This window comes from Lepeophtheirus salmonis, chromosome 1, assembly GCF_016086655.4.
Source record: "Lepeophtheirus salmonis chromosome 1, UVic_Lsal_1.4, whole genome shotgun sequence".
In the NCBI taxonomy this organism is placed as follows: Eukaryota; Metazoa; Arthropoda; class Copepoda; order Siphonostomatoida; family Caligidae; genus Lepeophtheirus; species Lepeophtheirus salmonis.
Window position 1 is genome coordinate 48,933,004 of NC_052131.2, and position 13,045 is coordinate 48,946,048.

A 13,045-nucleotide genomic window follows, 5' to 3' on the forward strand; every position below is an offset into this window, starting at 1 on the left:
CTTTATACAAAGAGTGTTTATAGAAAAATTATATATTCCTAACGAATCTGGGGTGTCTTTTATTACATGGGGTTCTCAATCTAATATATACATACACACCATCAGAGCTCAGATTTTTTTCTTTCAGCGAATTTTGTAGCTGTATATCAAATAATATTTAAAATATTCTCCAAAAAATGGAAAGATTGAGTAAAATAATACGTGATGAAATAGTTAATAGACAATAGCAAAAAATATGTAAAATTGAACAAAATAGATATTAGTTCGCCAAAAAAAAACTTCTCTCCTAAGATGGTATTTATTATTTTAATAAATTATAAATGGAGCACTAGGACTCTGTGTGAGCAATGTTCAACTTATCAATCATAAATAAATCATCATAAATTGGAAAGCCTTTCATTTATTATATTATAATAATAGGACCTACAGCATCGTGACAATCACAAATTATATTTGAATAATAAAAAAGTGGACCTCCTCAAATGATATTTGGAATTTAGAGATTGAAGAAACGAACAAGAGAAATATAAGTGTATATATCTATATGAGAAAGCAATTTCATGAAGCCCTTAGTGACTACTTTGGGATTTAATGTTGTACGTTTATACATACTATACTAATTAGGATACCTCCAGAGATTGAACAGAATAGGTCATGAAAGAAGCACGAAATAATAATAAAAATGTAATAATGGATATTAGAGAGCATGGTACAAACGTAGAAAAAAACCAATACAATTACTTATTAATATGATTTTCCAATAACGAGCCTCGTTTATTTATGCATATTTAAACTTTGAATATAAATTAGAAACCTATAAACTGGGAGGAACTGAATTTAAGAGAATCAATTAAATAAAGAATAATTAATATCAAACATATTAGATTTACATAATATATGTAGAGTATGTGCAAAAGAACCTCCTACCAAAAGACACATTGTAAATAAATGTAGTAGAATATAACTCCAGTATTTGTGGCTCGTCAACACAAAAGCAAGGAAAAAAGAGTTTTATCAAAATTGAGTGTGGACATAATTTATATTCTTCGACAAATATTCTTCAATTTCTATGATTAAATTATTCTTTGTAGACCTTTGGGAGTGCCGCAAGTTGCACTTAAAGTATGCAAAATTGATTGCCACAATAAAAGAATGAGAAATTGAGATATTTTATTATTGAAAGCGGCCATATCGCAGTCAATATAAGCATCTTAAGAGCAATAAAGATTCTAAGCCACAGCTCAGACGCGGTATCTAATCCCGCAATTCTTAATACAAAAGCTATTACTGACTCAAATATGTCTAAAATATTGGTGTGTATGTTATATAATAAATTGAAATTTATTCTTCTTATGTTCTTGATTATTGTTCAATTTTGTTTCATGTTGACGCACCACATTTCTGAGCCATCGATGAACGGCCATCATAATATTAGCATTATTGAATTTATACATGAAGAAGAGGGAGAGAGGGAGGAGAGAAAACCGATAGAGCTACAACACATCTGGTGGTAATCATTAATTTAAGAACAAACTAACAATGAAAAAAAAAAAGGAAAGAACAATGCTGCTCAATATCATTGAAGTAGAAGAAGATTAATTTTAAAAATAATATCGAACTTCCATTAACATTTACATCTCCTCAAAAGGGATAAAACTAAAAAGAGAGAGCCATTTGTCTTGAATAAGTCTTCTTTAATACATAAGCAGTAATAATAATAGAATTAATGTAAGTCGTTTTGTGGACCGAAACAATGTGTGTAGTACATATATTTTAAAAGAAGGGGAAATTATTTATGAAAATGAATAGCTTACCTGAAAGAAAAGAAAACAATAAATTATAAAAAAATTATAAAGGAAGAAAACGACTTTAAAAAAAATAATAATAGCAAAAAAATAATAATAATTTAATTAAGATAAATACCTATGTAAATCATTATGTATAAGGAAGGAGGGAAGTCTGTTCAAATGCCTTTGGTTGTCTCTTTATAATATATATATACTATATGCAAACCAATTATGTAGGGAAGCCATTTCACATAATATAAAAATAACATCCTCATTTGCGAGGTTTCATTGAGACTGACACAAGTACAACGAAATGCAATAATGTGTGAATTCACTTGTTGTTGCCATTAAAAATACATAGGTACATCATATGATAATAGAGGTTTGTTATTATATTAAAAGAATTTCCTTTAGTAAATGAATTAAAATGTACTAAATGGAAAGTTTCTCAAAGATGCACTTAAAAGTAAGGTGATAGAACAATACCCCGTATAGTCCAAGTTTCGCATGGCTACAACTTTTCTTTTTAGGACCTTGTTAATAATAAAAATGCAGCATTTAGATACAAAAAGAATATATGCGAGTTTGCAAAGGGATGACCCACGTCTTGTGTCCGCGGAACCAAACACTTGGATTATTTGGGATATTACTGTATAAACATATAAATAAGTAGCTCAAAGCACAAATAAAGTAAATTCATGGACAGATGAACTACATCCTCTTTGCCAAATCTTTTCCTTCTCTTGATATGGATGGCTTACTTACGTGATTAACAGAATGGGTTTAAGGTAGTGCTTACTTATGATTCATGGGGTGTGAGTTATGAAGGAAAGAGGCACGAAAGACGATTTCCTTCTGGTTTGCTGAAATACTAAACAGCTTTCCTTTCTATTTGATTGATTAGGGAAGAGGAGGGGGAAGAAGATTTCTTCATATCCTTATACTGCATTCACGACGATGACCGTAATGATGGTGGTAAATGTTGTTATTAAACATGGACGCCCAAGCTGAATCACGTGGTGCTACAAAGTTTGCAACAAGGATTTCGTAAATCACCCCGTGAAGCCAGCGGGGGAATCTCACAGAACGAGAGAAAGAGAGATATATATAGTGCAAGTACAAGAAAAGAATGCACACCCCTAGGAAATCAATCACTCACGGATCTATGCATGCAAAAAAAAATCTTTATTATTTGATTGCTTTTCAACTGACACACATCCATATGCACATTTTTTGAATGGGAGGGATTCAATTTGGAACTTATATTAAGTAGTGTCACCAGCAATCACTGTGCCTGACTGTGTAATACAAATAAAAAGAGGTTGAGTGTTCATCATCATTGAGAATGGAGACATCTACCTATGCTTTCTTATTATTAAGATTGTATTGTTGATGATAATGATGTGGCTATGAGTCATCATCCTCTTATTCTTCTTTCACAAAGTGCGTGAGTGTGGAAAGGGGAGGGAAGAATAAGGTAAAAGAAAAGAAGGGAAGACAGTCAGACACAGACACCATTGTGTTTGCGAACAAGGGGAAAATCGATAAAAATATCTTTAATAATATCGTATACTTGTTGAGCAATAATATATTAGCTCGTGAATGTAGGTATGTGTGTATGTACATATAGATGTGTGTATATCGTATTGAAAGATAAAAATAATTACATAAGAAGACTAACAACTAACATGCATACTATTTGTACTTATCTTAAATCCGTTGTAGTAACGAAAGCCATTACAAGGGTTGATTGTTTGCTCTTGTTGTAGGTATAACAAAGAAACTGTTAGTGATGAGGATAAATATACATACAATGAATGAATGAAAGCACCAAAGAGTTTTTAAAGCATAACTTGAGTTGTTTTTTTTTCTTTTTTTATTGCTGGTATTTTTTTGTAGTCGTCGCAATGAGCGACTATGTAATACTATATCTCTTTTTCAAAAAAATCCCTTTTTCTCGTCTGTAAGACAAAACATTATGTCCCTTTGAAAATCTTATTACAAGTAACATGGGATCGCCGGGATTACAAGAGAAAAAGAGAGCCCGCCATCATCGTCGTATCGTCCGCTGTCACTAAAGTACTATGAGAGAAGAAGAAGCAACGGAGAGAAAGAGAGAGCCACCAAGAAAAGAAATTATGAAAGGGTCCAGAAAGCTTCCTCAATAGAAGACGCCTTCTCAAAGGAGTAAGTTCCCCTCTCTCTCTCTCTCTTCATATAACGGAGAGAGATAAATCGTTCTTATATATAAAAGAGAAAGCCGCAGCTCTCTTTATCCTCTCTCACCAGTGAGACCATAAAAATTGTATGTTTTACACTATGGACATCTAACGGACGTAATGTTAAACATACTCGCATCCACATATAATGCGTATGACGCAGGGGAGAGCGTCGTTTATTTAATAAAAAACGTCGTAATAAAGAGATCGATATTGTGTTTGCATGTAGGGGAAAACAAGAACAGCTCGGCTTTCCCTTTTTCTCCCTCCCCTTCAGCTACAGGAGAATGACGCTCGAGCAGAGGGGAACTGCGCATGCGCAATTTAAAGTTGTATGTATTATAATGACTCATTTTACATATATAAAATTTCTTCTTCGACCCCCCCCCCCTCCCTCTTCCTCTCCCCCAATATGGATAGAAAGAAAAATAACAGGAAATGATTCATCTTAATATAATAAAATATATTTTCATATCATTTTTTTATTAGAAATACATTTTAATAATAGTAAGCAATTGAAATAATAATAATAATAATAATGAATGTTATTGTAATAGCTAATAAGTAAGTAGTTAAGAAGTAAGAGTTGTTAATAGAAATACTGTGATGGATACTAACACAAGGCGTAGGTAACTCGTACTGTGATATGAAACTTCCCAAAAAAATAGAATTGTTTTAAATACACACAACATATTGGATTGAGAACGTATTTGCAAAAGAGTAACAACCACACATCACAGGCACGAAGTCCCTGAGCCTCAAATGCAGAGTGATTTCATGATTGATAGACCTATATTATGATTGATGATGATGATGACGAAAGAGCGAAGAAGTTGAGAGATTTGATTCTCCTTCGAACAAGGTAACTCTCACTGTGATACAAAAGTGTTCGAACATACCACAGTGTAAGTTCCTAGATCGGAGGATCCAGAAGAAGGAAGGAAAAAAAGTTTTCTAGGGAGGGGGGGAACACGCGCTTGGAGACGCGCTGTACAACGGGAGGGGGGAAGAAGTTTTGTAGTTTTTTATTATTACTTATTTCTTATTATTATTATTTCTGTAGGAAAGACTTTTCACAGAAATTAACATTCATGAAAATCTGTGTGTGCGAGCGAGCGCCAAAAAAGGATGGGCAAAAATGTATTATTATTTGCTACGGGGTGGAGGAACAAAAAAAAATGTCCTACCCATGAAAAAATGGGCGGAAGGGGATGACCGATAGCTGCATTGGGTCACTAGCACACGTCCAGGGGAAGTTACCCATTCCAGCAGAGTCTCTTCCCCTTGGATCAGAGCAGCTGCGGCAATGTCCTCACTACTAGGGGTCGGGAATAATCAGTAAATAAAAAGAGTCGATCCATTCTCACACACCTCGGAAGGAGAAGGAATCCAGATTCAAGAGAAGGAGAGAAGGAAAAGAGGGGCGCTCAAGAGACGGAGCGAGGAAAGAACAACAACAGGCTGAGATTTGAGGATGAGAACTCACGTTTCCAGGCGGATCTTCTTCAAAGCCACGAACTGATTCGTCACTTTATCTTTCGCTTTATAGACAACACCATAAGTCCCTTCTCCGATTTTCTCAATCTTTTGAAAACAGTCCATCCTCGACTTATTATACAAAAAAACTTGGGGAAAATTCCTTTGGTCACTGAAGAAGGAAGAAAAAAATAAGAGGAAGAGGAAAAAAAGAATGCCCCTTATGGAACCAGCCAGAGAAACAACTACTGAGCTCATATAGAATAAGATGATGGCGGCGACGCTTTTTTTTTCCTTTTTGTTTTTTTTTTCTTCTTCTTCTTTTCTCCTTTCTTTCTTTCCTCTCCTTCCCTGATAGAATTTCCCGCCCCATTTCGTAGTACAACGTGACGCGTCACGTCGTTTTCTTTTTCTTTTTTATTCCCAAACACGCCTGCCTCGTAGCCATTCTACTATTTAAAGCGCAAAGAACTTTTTACAAAAGCGCCCTCTAACGTATATAGATCATTATTTAGCCACACAGCCTAGTATTTTAACTTTGTATTACACTCAATATCAAAATTAAATCATACACATTGTGTCCATAAAATATCCAAAACTTACATATTATATCATTAGACTACACTTATAGAGGTCGCTAATTTCAAATTTATATCCTTTGTATACCTTGAACATCATCATAAAAAGGGGGTTTAAAGGATCCAAGCCAAACTTTCTTCTGCCTTCTGCCCCTAACAACTATGGCCGGATAAAGAACGCGCGAAAAAAAATATATTGACAGAAAAAATGGCGCTCGTAAATACACTAGAGTCATGCCAGGACGATTAAATAATTCTATACCGGCCGAAAAAAAGCATTGTTGTAGTACTACGATGTTTTATAGTCGCTGTAGTATGTATAGTGAATAAATAGTTTGCTGTATTTATGTTGTGGGGTCGATGATTTCCTGACTATTATTTGATATCTAAAAGAATGAGGGTACACTGTTGAGATTTGAATTGACACCTTCGAGTCTTCATCATTTGATCCCTCTGCACTAAAGTTGAAAAAGAATAAAGAACATAATGATTTTCTAAGCTCAAAAATTTTGCTTAATCATTTTTAAAAGCACAAAAAACATAAAACAATGTACATCACAAACGAAGAATGTCATTCATGATAACTGATTAGTTATTTGACTATATTAAAATATATTTTTTCTTTGAATGGTTACCCCATGCCTTGATGATTTAAAGCAGTTTTTAATTTACAGTTACAACGGGTGTTTTTTTCTCTCTTTCTCCCTCTTGTTTTATTTTTGCCACACATGTACCTACAGATCTACTGCTAAACACAAATAGGATATTTTATGTATTTTTATTTGCAAAAAATCTATTGATATACACACTATAAGTGATAAACTCCATGATTTCTTGTCAACCTTGCTTGTCTCTTCAAATATACACACAAATACAAGGTCATTTAATTTGAACTAGATACCCTTGACATTCCTTGTGACAATGATACAAAAAATGTACCATTTTGTGCTTCTATATATTCTCAATATGGTCGGTCATGCTGTATTTAAAACGAGTCTCTTCATTTCTTTAAATATGTCTAATTTAAAAAGAAGCCAAAATTGACATTAGTTTACTAAAGAAAATATGCATCATTCATTTCTTGAAACACAAGGCCAGCATTTTTTATAGGTTACAATAAGAAAATATGCCAATATTATTTTTTACCTAACTTCTCTTGCATACTTTATTAAATTTTAACAGGGAAAACGGCATTTTTCTGTAGTTATAGACAGCGTTCAATTGTGTAAGGATTAAATAACTCGAGTTTTCTTAATCATGAATGAATATATATTTTTTTCTTGTCTTGACTCTTTCTCAATAGGAGAAAAACATATATTTGGAGTATAATATGTTAATAGCTATTTTGCTAATTTGTATGTAGCTGCCGATGACCTAATTAAAAATGATTGATGAATAATTCATTACATAACCTCTCTTGTATTATCAAAACATATCACGCAAAAATGGATAATTGCAAAACGGAAAATATGGTTAAAATTAATATTACTTTTACACTACAAAATTATGTATGAATTCAATTTTATTTGTTGTTTACATAGTTAATTCATGGGGTTTTACTACAAAAAATCAATCGAATAACTACTTTAAATAAACTCATGGCTTCACTTGTTAAAAATCAAAGGATAGAGCTATATTTATTTTATAGCAAAATACGAATATTTCCGGTGCCGTATTTGTACAAAATAGATCAATTCATTTTGTCGTACATACACATTTTACTCAGACATGTGCTTCCGGCCTGCACGCTAGAATCCTTTTTTGTAGCAGCCATATGGTACATTTATTTTATGCCAGATATGACGAGGATCACTACATCAAGATCCTCTTATCCAGAGTTTTATAAGTTTAAAATCAAGGTAGGCAAGATCATGTAATGTTATTTTTCAGAACGTTTATTTAGATGATATTATATTTATTCGTATATAATATGAATGGAACATGGTGCGTCGTAGATGGAATTGTCTGAAAGTAATGCATATAGATGTTTCAGCCCTCATCGTCTACCACAGAATAAGAAGAAAAAAAAAGACTTACATATTATATGTACATAGTATTAAATCGACAAAATACATATGTTACCCGTCAACACAAATGCAAGTTAGAATCATTTTTCACAAAATTGAGAGTGCACACTACACCTGTATTCTTCGACGTTTCTTCTTCAATTTTTATCAACAATTTTTTCTTATTAAGTGTTTGAATGTTTTACAAAGTAGACAAAATTGATAAACACAATAAAATAATAAGAAGTGTATAGATTTTATTTGAAAGAACCCATAGGATTGATGCGAATATTAGTATCTTAAATAAAATTACCGTTCTAAACTATAGTTAAAATTATTGGGCATCTTAACTTATCCCCCAAATTATGTACTCACTCAAATATATCTACTAAATTTTGGGGTGTATGTATGTATAAAGTAAAAAAATAAATCGGAATTTTCTCATTTCTTGATTTTTGTTCAAAATTGTTTTTATTTTGATGAACCACATTTGTAGTCTAATACGAACAACGTTTTATATACAAATAAATCTCTATGCTAAATCTTTTCTTTATACGGGAGTACATAGAATCCATAAATATACATTTTCATCTATGATAATTAAAAATATATTCTAGGACAAATGAAGTATAAAAAATCGCGCCATTTGTCATAAATTTTTATATTTATAATCATTGATTACAATTGATAATGATCTATGTCAAGGAGACAGATAAAAAGATTCCATTGGTATTTGTATTATACAATATATATTTAGGTATATTTTCAATATCAACGATCAAGTATTTTGTTATTTTTTACTTCCATAAATGAGAATATTATGTACCACATACCAATAACCAAAATGATCTAAAAATTTAAATTACAATGGCTGTAGTGATGTGGAATTATTCTTTTGTGATCTACTGAAGCATAAAAAATAATTTTGTGGACTCAAAGCATTTTGATCAAAATATTTTAACATTTATTTTTGGGTAGGTATATAATATTTATATTAAAATCATAATTCAGTTATCTGACCAATATTTTTATAAATATAAAATTGTGGACTAAGGAAAAAAATACATTTTAATTTGCTATTATTCTGTAAAATAAAGAGTTGAGATTTAATAAGATAGTTATAATGCGGAAAAGGTTGTGTTGACAATGGAAGGAAAATATTATATCAGACTATTACATTTATGTAAATATCTCAAAATTGATGGGTTTTTTTAATTGAATATAATTAGATTTACTCGTTCCCTGTGGTAATCATTTTAAGGATTGTTTTCCAAGAATTTTCACAAGATAAAACGCTTATAATAAATTAACTATATAAAAACTGATTAACCAAAAAATATATATATATAAATAAATATAATCCAGTTCATCTGTTTCATTCTAAAATTATTAATAGTCTCTTTGTGGTTTCACAATGTATGATATAAATATGTACATACATATTTTTGTAAAATAAAATAAGTCTATGGGGATCTAAATTTAATTTTTTGTTTAAAAATTTAAAATTGCGTGTTTTGATTACAATAGGAATGTTACTATTTATAAACAAATTTCCACTAACAAATAATTTCAAAAGGATTGACTCAATGATCCTAAGTTATTCCATCAATATTTAATAACAATTATTTTTGAATTCTGTAATAAAATGTTTTCAAATGTTATAATTGAAATAAAAGCTTTTGTTATCACACTATAGAGGTCGCCTTGAAATCATACACAAATACAACTATATATAAATAAAGTCAGAGCTTACTTAAAAAAAATTTAAATCTTTATCTTTGATTTGACAGAGCTTTTATTCATTCATTAAAAATAAACGCCATGTGTTTATAAATAGAAGAAAAATTAAAGCGAGTTCTAAAGATAAGTACTTTTTCTTATAGTAATCTGAATAGCAGCGACGACTACAAGAGAAAGAGACATCTAGCAGAGGTTTTCTACATTAAAGTATTTACCTCTGCTTTTGTTTCGATGTTCTGTTGAGTGCCCCGCGAAAATGGCTTCTGTGAAGTTCAAGTGCAAGTTCTTCTTCTTCTCCCTTTCTCTATTTTCTGAGGAAGACGAAGGGGGGGGAGAGTTTTTCGCGGACGCGTTAGGTGTGTTTCTTCTTTGGTTACTACTGTATTAGCATTAACTTACTAGACACAACTGCATTTTTCTTTGTATGTATGTATTTTTTTAAAGCATTTCTCGGCTTAGAGCAGTGCATTTCTAGCATTAAAAAAAATGAAATTGGTATATTTTATTAGTCTTGAGCCTCATATTATTGGATTCGCATAAAAGTGTTTAGTTAATATTTTGCAAAGGTTCTCCAAAGTCCAACAACAGCCAGCAGTCATAGCTACTATAACTTTGTGTCTCCCATGTGATGTAGGATAGATTCATGACATGAATCTGAACTCCCAAGTTGAGGGAGTATGGCTTCTAAGATAGCACAAATATGATCTTTCTTGGGTTGTTATCATATAAGACATTCACCCATTTAATATATTTATATCCGTGTGTGCAGAGGTGACTTTCTCTTGGAATAAGTAAAAAAACAACTTTTTGACCCAGATTCTTTATAAATTTCTCAGAATATTCCAACATTCTTTGTGAGAAAAGAATCTTGAATGAATAGTTACTGCAAGGCAACCATAACAGAAGAAGAGGACCCCTCCTTCTGAGCTTTGACGCTTTTCTTCCAGGGGTCTCTCTTCTTAAAGGAGGCAGAAGGAGGATACATAAAAGAAAGCTGACTTTCCCATCCTTATAAATATAAAATGAGTCAGAGGGTTATGGAAATGGTTCAGAGTTTTAAATATTTCTGAGTTCTGGGTTCATCAAAGACTCATAGTGTGGAAATCTCTGAGTCAAACTCTGAGAATTTACTCAAAAGCCTTAAATTTTTCCAAAGTTTGGATACCCAGAGATGTTTAGATACTTCTTTAGCAAATTCTCATGTCTGAAAAATTGAGGATAAAATGAGGACATCGTAACAGGCGGAGAGCTTTTACAGTGGAATTTGAGAAGAAAAGGAAAAAATGGTTTGCTTGATTGGCATTCCTCTATGCTTTCTAGGGAAAGTCTCAGGGACATTTTATATCAATATGGTTGTGAATTTCATGATGTAAAATAAATAATATATGTATATATATAATTACTTCTAAAAGAGGTTCATTCTGTAATTGAGTGTAAATTTTTATATAATTATCAGCAGATTATTTGCTGTCATAAATGATATTTCGCTCTTCATCCTCTGCATAAAGGAACAACAGTGTTCATTTCTAATGTCCTTATTAATACATTTCAACAATGTACCTTATTAATATCTACTTTCATAGCTGTAGGAGGCATTTTTTTGGTGTTTATCTGCCATTCAGCAATCACGTTTGAAATTTTTTACTCAGTGCTGAAAAATCATAATTTAAAATTTTATTCCCTTCTTTCAAACTATGATATCAGGTACAAAATATTCAAAAGCCTATATATTCTAAAATAGATATTGATAAAGAACATGAATATTTGGGTTAAACTGAACGTTTCAAATATTACTTACAGCCACTTCAACGATGATTTGAATACCTTTATATGTTTTCCAGATAAATTCATCTTATGATAATCATCAACAACTTTGAAGAATTGTTAATATTTAAAGAAGAAATGATCCCTACTTTTTGAACTTATTGATTTAACGCAATGTTGATTGTTATGGAACTTGAATTTTTATTATAATAACCGTTACATATTGGTGCATAAATTATAATTTATAGTGTTGGATATAAATGTAATGATTGAAGGGAGCTCTTGTTCTACACCTGCGCTAATCATACAGGAGCTTAGAAAATATATGAATGACAATTTTTTGTCGTCAGTTTCTAATAAAATAAGGACATCAACTTAAACAGAGTATTTTTAAATTATTCTAAGACTTAGTATTCCTAAGGTTATGTTTTAGTATTATAGAAATAAATGCTTGGGGTTAATTATGAACGTGTAAACACATCATATAAATGAAGGGAAAGTTTTACACCTAATTTTTGATTTATGTGGAATACCTTTTTCAGTCGATAGAAAATACAATTTTTAATTTGCTAGTTTAAAGGTGGCATTGCTTCACATCTATAGTTAGACTTGATGTTCTTAAATATTTGTAGACTAATTAAGTAATCAAAGGAACTTAAAATAGGTTAATACATTCAGTGCAGGTTTCAGAATATGTGGGTCAATTCTATGAAAGATGATTCATCGATTTTATTGATCTACATAATTCTTAAGGACATGGGTTCCGAATATTTGTTTGCAGTAACCACCTAAAATCAGCTATTGATTTATTGTGTATAATTAGTAGGTATTTTTCAAAAAGTTATATTTTAATCAAAATATAAATTTAGTTCGAATTTTTGTTTTTTTGGATTAATATAAAGTTGAGGAAAAATAATTGGCTGAGGTTATGGATTTCATTTGTACATTTAATAAATGTAAAAAATAATTAATTAATTATCAAAGTATATGTATTTTCCTCACTACTAGTAGATATGTAAATATCATTCTAGTCGGATTAATTAAATTATTGATATATAACTGATTAATGGTAATCTCTAATTGAGTCTAAACTACATCAATGCAACCTAGACTTCAATTATATAATATTTTTATACTATTTGATTATAACCAATATATTATATTCCATGTAGGACTACATATAATTAATACGATTATTGGAAAAGGCTTTTACTGAGTTTCTATTTTCTATATTTATATACACAATATACAAAAAAAAAAAAAAAATTTTAGAACAATCTGCTTGTTTATGGTTTCTAGAATCTAGATGCTAAGGACCCAAAAAGTTGTAAAACCTTTTATACGTTCCAGAAGTTCAAATTGTAGTTTTTTATTCTTGATCATGATATCATGTGTTTTCTCTTTAATCATTGTAAAATCAACGACCATGGAACATTTGAAAGACTGTACAACAAAGTCATGACGACTTTCTTTTA

General features: G+C 31.0%; 1 long non-coding RNA gene across 1 annotated transcript; it reads right to left on the reverse strand.

Annotated features, from left to right (window-relative positions):
• Positions 1 to 384: 384 nt before the first annotated feature.
• On the reverse strand, positions 385 to 6,369 carry LOC139907609 (uncharacterized). The gene is made up of 2 exons (XR_011784324.1): positions 5,493 to 6,369; positions 385 to 1,814 (listed from the first exon to the last, which is right to left on the reverse strand). It is a non-coding gene; the product is annotated as an uncharacterized lncRNA (long non-coding RNA).
• Positions 6,370 to 13,045: the final 6,676 nt, after the last annotated feature.